This window comes from Lepisosteus platostomus, chromosome 16 (assembly GCF_059453375.1).
Source record: "Lepisosteus platostomus isolate fLepPlt1 chromosome 16, fLepPlt1.hap1, whole genome shotgun sequence".
Taxonomy (NCBI): Eukaryota; Metazoa; Chordata; class Actinopteri; order Semionotiformes; family Lepisosteidae; genus Lepisosteus; species Lepisosteus platostomus.
In genome coordinates, this window is record NC_142626.1 from 9,708,737 (window position 1) to 9,717,878 (window position 9,142).

Sequence of the window (9,142 nt, forward strand, 5' to 3'; positions counted from 1 at the left end):
AAACCCAAACACACATTGTAAATCTACCTCTACCATGCATTTCAAAAGCTCACTCCCCATAATTTCTATCCCTTTATTTCATTCTGTTGATGCATATTTTTGCACATAACCTGTTACCTTTTTGCTGTTTTGCACATTGCCTTTTGCTGTTTTATTGCACATTGCCTGTTTTTGTTTTTGCACATTGCCTGTTGTTGTTTTTTGCACACTGTCTGTTGTCTCTGTCTTTCTTTTGTTAAACAATTGTTTTGTTGTTGTTGTTGTTGTTGTTGTTGTTGTTTTTGTTTTCGTTTTTTTCTTTGTACTACTTATGTCCGAGAGCTAGCTAAATAACATTTCGTTATACCATATACCTGTATATGAGTATAATGACAATAAACTTGAACTTGAACTTGAATCATAAACATCACAGAAACCACTAAATGACGGATATTCAATGGGATGTTTAAGTAAAGGCAACCAATGGTACATCAGTCAGGCTGTGAGTTCGGTCGGTTCGGAAAGTCCCGCTGGCTCGGGTCGTTTCTCGCAGGACAGAAGCCTGCGTGGTGTCGGGCAGCTGGATAGATGAGTCTGTTTCATACCGGCAAGGAAGAAGCAGCGTCAGGCAGGACACCAATGATGACGAAGACCAGTTTTCGCCGCGGGCACGGAGCCCCTGGATTGGAGCGCGCTGCTCAGAGAGGCGCCTTCAATGCGAACGACTGTCACCGAGGCGGTTCCCCCTGGAAAGTGAGTCATGTTGCTCATGGTGTTGAACACGGAAACAGAGTGAAGTCACAGAGGGAACAGGCCGCTACTTCTGTCTGTGCTTCTTGCTAATTGAGTATTTGCACTTGCTTTCCCAAAAGTTAAAAACCACAGCACTCGATTCGTTCACGAACTGAGGACTCGAGTGTTGATCAATGATTTCTAGTGGAACTTGATGGATGAGTCTGTTTTAAAATGGCGAAGAAGGAACAGCAGCCAGCAAAGAGCGTGTCGGATTATCTTCAATAATAGAATGTATAATCATCACCTTTTCTAGTAAGAGTATTTTTCTTTGCTGTAAGTGCTTCGCACATGCCAGAGCTTGAGAAATTAGAACACATGTATACAGTGCACAAATAAAAACCAAAAACTCCAACTCACTGGAAAAATAGAAAACAAAGTATCAGGCACCTGTAAAACAATAACTTCTCAAACATAAAACTTAAAAATATATCAAAGAAAATTTGAAGACTGTTTCCTAGTGACGGAGGCGTCATGACTGACAGATGTCAGTGTGTCAGGGTGGGAACATGAGGTCACAGACTCGGATCGGGAAACATGGGATCTCCACACATGTGCACTCACATACCATTTACACAAACTCCTGTCCTTCCCCTCAAGTCACAGGAGTTAGCAATGTCCTTGACATTTCCTAACTCTCCCAGACAAGTTCCAACTATCCCAGCATGCTCTCCAAGAGCTGACATCACCAGCCCCACTGCTTGCCTGCTCAGTGCCCAACACTGCCTGCTGAGGGCGCTACAGACGTATTCTTCAGATTTCGGATCGTTACTGTACTGTGATCCTGTTAGAGGTGCATTCATTTCCTCCCTTTCTAGCAATTGAAAGTTTCAATATCCAATAAATATTGCTGCAATTGAACCCATGCGTTCCCCAGTTTCCACTGAAGGTGTTGTGTGATTCCTACTCTCCCGGGTGTAATTCCTCTGTCTCTCTATAATTACTGTATATCTTTGTGTATTGTACATTATTCTTTCTGGTGTGACAATAATGGACATGCTCTAGTTGAAGTAGCAGTACTGCAAATAAGATATGGAGTTAACCCGTGGTGAGCACACAGCTCCGAGCTAAACTAGTGCGCTACTTTAAAAACCAATTGCAACAAACTTGACCACTGAAATTAGTCCACAGCACAGTACTAAACTTGTTGCAGCAAATCCAAAACAACACCTGTTGCCCTCTAGGGGTTACTGAAATAAGGGACTAAATTAAACCATCTCTTCACATGGTTTGAGCAGTAATAGTACTTAGCAGCATACAAAGTGGAACACTGGATCACATTAGTGCAAAAACATGAATATACTGTAGAACGTTCCTGGCTGACATTGGACAGGATTGATACTTCTGCTTAATTCTTAATATTTTAAAGAAAATTTAAATCATGTTTACCAAACAATGTTTTCCCTGGTCACTATTAGTTTGAAACGATATTTCCCATAGTGGAATTCTTTTCTCCTGAAAAACAGTATGCGGTTGGGTCAATATTACAATGCTCTGCCAGAATTACATAAACACATACTGGAAATCTGTCTATTACAATTAAACAATACTGGCTTCCTTTACAGCAAGGAAATGGCACTTTGAATCCAATTGGAATTTATTCATATGGACCCTAAACCATGTCCATTGTCCCTTTTTTGACCCCAATAGGCTTTGAGTTATGTTTTGAACATATTAATCATTGTCGACATAATGCATTAATGCATCCATATCTTTATCAATAGATGGATACCATACAAATCCAAATGTATTTCTTATTAAACAACAAAAATATTAATATATTTCAGTTGGACTGGTAATTGTTATTACTTTGCAAAAGAGTAATTGAGTAGTAATACATCTAAAGTTATTTGATTTCAATTTGAGTGTTTCTAAAGTGAACCTAGAGAGCAATATGTGTGATTGAATGTTTCTAATGTAATCAGTTTAGAGGTGTAAATTATAAGACAATACTAAGTCGGACCTTAGAAGTGACCAGTGCTGCCCACTTTCAAAACTCGTTCATTACTTTCAACAGCTAGTTAGGAGGAATGAGTGTTTTGTGACAAGAGTTCCGAGATGGCACAAGGAAACTGTTGAGAGGTGGTAGTTACAGTGGCTGAACCACTAGGGGTCGCAGGGAGCCCATCACTCATGAAAGGCTGACCGTAGTATGCAGTTCTCTCAGCTGGGTGAGGTCAGCAGGGCCCTACTGATGAAGCTCTCTGATCTGTAATAATGACAGATGAAGTATTAATTGATGGTGTATTGCAGAGTTTTAAATATAACTGTATATATGCATGCTTCAGACTTTGTAAGTGTTGCTTTAACCAGACTCTCCACACTCCACTGCATTCCAGCTGTGTTGAGTAGAATAAGTTATCCTGATTTTCTCCTTACATCAAGGGGTCTGGCTGGGATCAGTGTACAGTGACTCAGGACACAGGAGATTTAAGACATGTGTTTATATTTCCCTCACCATTACACAATTGGTGAATCACAAAATGGTGGAATTAAATCCATTTTAAGAAAAAGATAATTGGCAGAGAAGGAGGTTTCAGTGGTCCAGTAACAAAAGCTCTGAAACTCAGAGCTGGGGACTGGGGTGATGCCCATTACAAATCTCAGTCAGCTTCTTAAGAGAAGGACTTCATGGAGTTCTGTCTCCTCTGAGCTCTGGCAGAAAACTAAGTAAATGGGCATAGAGTAAGTTCAAACACATTTATTGCTATTGTCTGAGCACCCAGAGCCAAGTGCTGCTTTAACCAGACTCTCCACAGTCCACTCCATTCCAGCTGTGTTGAGTGGAATAAGGGCTCAGCTGATTGTGTCTCATCCTCTGCTCCTTATAAAGCTGCTCTCTGTCTAGTCCTGCTGTCCTGGGATAGCAGTTAATGTGTTTATGCTCAAGTGCAAGTAGACAAGTGTGATTCGAACCGACAGATGAAGTTTTCAGAGGCTGAACCCACAAGTGCTTTTTTATTTAAAATCCAGTTGAAATGTGCATCATGTAAAGGCACAAACAGTACTTTAGAGTCTGCTGGGGCAGGTCCCGTTGTAAATAACTGCAACCAGAATCTGAGTAGGACGGAACTTTAAAGATCACTTCGAAGTGTTTCTCATAAACTGAAACATCTTGATAAACTGATTTTCATCTGTTCTGATACCCACAACCTGGTGAATCTGATTTGCACCCAACAGCATTTTCGTATGGGTGCAATCCTTTTTCATCAATTTATACATACAGCGTGCAAAATATTAATGCAAAGCTATTATTTATTCTCTGTGTAATTTAAATCAATGAGGTTTGATTTTTTCTTTGAATTATTTTACTGTATAGAACGGATTTACATCTGCTTCATGCAGTACCGTATGTATTTACTGTAGGACTTTACAAAAGTGTTTGAAATGTCATTTAAGATGTCCTTGGCATTCAGCTGCCCTGGGTGTTGTAAGAACTGCCTAGACCCTATGCAGGCACAAGTACCAACAGACTAGGAACTAGAGTAATAACCAGAAGACTATACTGAACGCAAAGACAAAGTCCAATGACAGGCCAAATTCAGAAACCAGGAAGGCAATCTGAGGGACAAATAGAAGAAAAGGTATTGAAATGTAAACACAGAGGCACCAGGGGAAAACTACTGTATGAAAGAAAAAAGAAAAGGACAATGAGCTGAAACCGGACAAGGGTTAGGAACAAGCTTGAATATTATGAATATTATTTTCACATACACTCGTGCATGCGCACCAACTAACACACTGCTGGCCATGACATAGAGGAGCAGGGATGTTACTTTTCATGATGTGTGCATCTACTGTACTCCCTACTAGTATTCCATAGTGTTGTCGGGTTGCAGAGACTGGAATTATGGATAATCTAGGTCTCTATGACTTCTGGAATGCTTACATTCACACACTTGTGATATTATGAAATGATATGTAGCTGTGTTATTTTATTGTTCGCAAACATTTATTTTGCAAAAGCATGAGATAGCACAGTAATACTTCTCCAAAGTGTCAACAAGCATGGAAGGTCACAGATGTCTACACATCGTGATTTTGAGCCACTTATAGAATATGTCTCCTTCCTTTTTCTCTTACAAGCAATTGTTTTTTGTTGCTTTTTACCACTTTATTCAAATGCATCCATTTGCTCAGACACCTAACAAATCATGTTCAGATTGGTGATAATTCACTTAAATCATACTGTAACGACCGCAGGCTTCGGTACAGAAGGAGCAGGCATAGGACTCTGGGAATGGGGTTGAACAACACATTTATCAAGCAGAACCGGAGAAAGGTACACACACAGGGACAGGGGTTACAGCACTGCAGCTACACTAACACACACACACAAAGGGAAGAGACTGTCTTCCAGCCTCCTTCCCACTATATACAGTCCTATAGTCCCGCCCCCAGGTGCTGGTCTCAGCCTGCCTAAAACGCCCTGCGTGGCGCTACAATACACACATTTCTATGGTAAATGCATTTCTTCACAAAATTATTCTTTCACATATTATGCACACCTTACATACATAATAAAGAAATATTAATTTAATGGTCTTGGGGAAAAAAGCACTAGGAATATACAGTATGAGCCGTTACTCATATCATATCATATCATATCATCTTAGGATACACAGGACGTCTTTGTTAAGACATGTAGGAGTTTTGTGAATTTACTGAGACAATTTATTAATTGTAATAGAAAATTACATTGTGGTTCTTAAGAATTACATTGGTTATTAAGAATCAATGATCAGAATAATCAGTGATACACACACACAGGTTCAAGCACACAACATATATTTATTAATACATAGAATTGTGCATGTAAAACATATAACAGTCTGCCTGGATACAGATGGCAGGTCTTATTGTGAGGGTTATAAACGTACCGAAGATATCACAATCACAAAGATATACAAAAGAAGGAAAAAAGAAATAGCAAATAATCCCACAGAAATCGAGAGCACTGCTGGTACCAGGACCATTGTTGGGGTGCTGTAGTGGGGAGCCAGGCACTACCAAAAAATGTTCCTTGGGCTCAACCATATTTTTACTGGCCAGGAGTTTATGCAGATCTTCCTTTTCCCCGCCCATTAATAAAGATATCTTGTACTGCACTTGTATCAACATTTAATAAATTAACATTAACAGGTTAAAAATAAGTCTTAGTTTCTCCTCCAGATTGCTGCAGCCTCTTCATTGGAGACTCTGGTCTGTTTTCTGACACTACATTAGCTCCAGAGACACTGTGGGGCCACTGCTTTAAGAGCTCAGGGAGCTGTTGGCCTTTTGAGGAGAAATGGTGTAAATAAAGGTGTCTCGCTAAACAGAATCAGTTTATAGTGTACTGAAATACGTGGAATTCAATCCATTTGAATAAAAACATAACTGACAGAGAATTGGGCATCAGCGGGTCTGTAATTAAAGTTCCGAAACTCAGAGCTTGTACAGGGATGATGCCCGTTAGAAATCTCAAACAGCGATTCAGACTGAAGAGATACCAGGAGACACAGAAGTTCCCTGGGATCTGTGCTGGGGATTCTTGGTATTGAAAATTATTGACATCGATAAAAAAAGAACAATTTCACAGTTACTTGAATAATAAACATCACAGAAACCATTAAATGACGGATATTCAATGGGATGTTTAAGTAAAGGCAATCGATGGTAGATCAGTCAGGCTGTGAGTTCGGCCGGTTCGGAAAGTCCCCTTGGCTCAGGCCGTCTCTCGCAGGACAGAATCCTGCGTGGTGTCGGGCAGCTGGATGGATGACTCCGTTTCATACTGGCAAGGAAGGAGCAGCCGCAGGCAGGACGCCAATGATGAGGAAGACCGGTTTCACACGTTGCCAGAGATGAACCTCAGCCGCTATCACTCTGGTCAGAGACCACAAAACGCGTTCCGCCTCCCTGAGAAAATCACAGTCCCTCTGTGACCAAGCATGAGCCTGGGCGATTGGCTCAGCCGCGGGCACGGCACCCCTGGATTGGAGCGCGCTGCTCAGAGAGGCGCCTTCAATGTGAACGACTGTCTCCGAGGCGGTTCCCCCTGGAAAGTGAGTCATGTTGCTCAAAGTTTTGAACACGGGAACAGAGTGAAGCCACAGAGGGAACGGGCGGCTACTCCTGCCTGCGCTTCTCGCTAATTGAGTATTTGCACTCGCTTTCCGAAAAGTTTAAAAACCACAGCACTCGATTCGCTCTCGAACCGAGGACCCGAGCAGCGATCATTGTTTTTCAGTTCAATTCATTTGAAATTTACTGTCTTTTTCGTATGTTCTTCGTAGATTAATTGTACAATCTTTAGTATTTTTTATTAACGGGAAGCTCACTGCTTTTAAGTTTCTTTTTCTTTATGGAGGAATTTTGTGCGCATTTGTAGTTGAAAAGACGTATTCTTCTGATTTTTTTTTCCGGAGGGATTTGGGATCACTTACTGTACTATGATTCTGTTTCAGGTGGTGATGAAGAAGGTTTGTTGTATACTGTAACGCCCTCGCCTGGTGGTGAGGAGGAAGCGCCCCTAGGCGCTCGTAGTACCGCTGGGCATGCTGGGAGTGGTAGCCGGGGAGAGTCTGAGGGTCAGCACGATGACCAGCGGCTGACCCTACCTGTGTAAATAATGTCCTAGTAGTTCTAGTGCCCTGTGTAGTCCTGTAAAAGTAGAGTGTGTTGTTAGGTAATTACCACCCTAAATGTGTGTACGTGTTCGTCAGTCTCCTCATGTGTGTGTAGATCCTGTGTTTGGTTTTGGTGTGGTTGTAAAATAAAGCCAGCGCTTGGTTAATCGCGTCTCCACTGTTCTTTAGTTCTGGAAAAGAACCTGCAAACGCTACAATACATTTACTCCGTTTCTAGCACTTGGAAACTTGAAATCTCAAATAAATATTGATGTAATAGAACACAAGTGTTGAGGACTTTGTTACTGAAGGTATTCTGTGTTTCCTACTCTCCCGGGTGTAATTCCCCTTTCTCTCCATAATTACAGTGTATCTTTGAGTTTTCCGAGAAAACGAAAGCTTGTAGAATGTGCTCCCACTGGCGTGGGTGACGCATTTCATTCCTCTCTTCCTCTCGCTGTCTTGGCCTGCCCCTGGATTCAAAAGAGTCCCGCTTACTCCCTCAGTAGGATTGTCCTTTAGTCTGATCTATACGAATACTTCTGAAGTAAGGCGTGCAACTAGGGGAAATAATTAAACGATCAGATTTTAAAAACCAAGAAGCTGTAAAATATGTCAGTTTTCAAGTGTTATCCCCAACATCTTCAATCGTCTGTGTTAAAATGCGTGAGGAATGACGTGTCCTGATGTATATCGTGTTCTGGAGACCAAACACAGTGGGTTTGAATGTCATTGTATCAACCACAGTTGTTTAACACTGGTAAAGCGTGGTCTGACAGACTCGACAAAAGAGAAGGCGCACCAGACTTTCAATTACATTTCACATGTGTTAGACCAGTCCACCATTCATTGCAATTTGACACACCCACCAAAGAGCAATCCCATTCTGTAACTCTGACCTGGGCACACGACACCCCAGGGTCGCTGAAGGCTCTCACACCACAAGCCTGAGCTTAAATAAGAACAGTTTCATTGTGGAGTTGGACAGATGTCCTTTAGCATTTTACTGCCATGTTTGGTGGAGTCGTTCTTTGAGCAGTTCATGGAATTCCCATTCACCTTTCTCCACCCTCGTTTCTTGTAGCACAGCCTCTAAAACCAGCGCTCAGCGCCACCTCAATTGCACTATAAATTGCACCACCTGTAATATATTTGCAGATATTGAGGCATTCAGTTGGTGACTGTCCCTTGTAGGACGTGACTGTCAGAAAACTCCTGTTGATGCCTAATAAAATAACAGAAATATGTCTCAGTCAACTATTCAGGTTGGAATAAAATCCAGAAGACACTGTGCCCTTCAGGAACTGAATGTGAGGCCCCTGCTTTAAGAGCTCAGGGAGCTGTTGGCCTTTTGAGGAGAAATGGTGTAAATAAAGGTGTCTCGCTAAACAGAATCAGTTTATAGTGTACTGAAATATGTGGAATTCAATCCATTTGAATAAAACATAACTGACAGAGAATTGGGCATCAGCGGGCCTGTAATTAAAGTTCCAAAACACAGAGCTTGTACAGGGATGATGCCTGTTAGAAATCTCAAACGGCGATTCAGACTGAAGAGAAACCAGGAGACACAGAAGTTCCCTGGGATCTGTGCTGGGAATTGTTAGTATTGAAAATTATTGACTTCTATAAAAAAGAACAATTTTACAGTTACTTCAATAGTTAATTTTAATAATAACCTCCGGCACACTAACTCTGAACATTGGGGTCCCCCAGGGGTGTGTGCTTAGTCCATTGCTCTACTCCCTCTATACCCACGA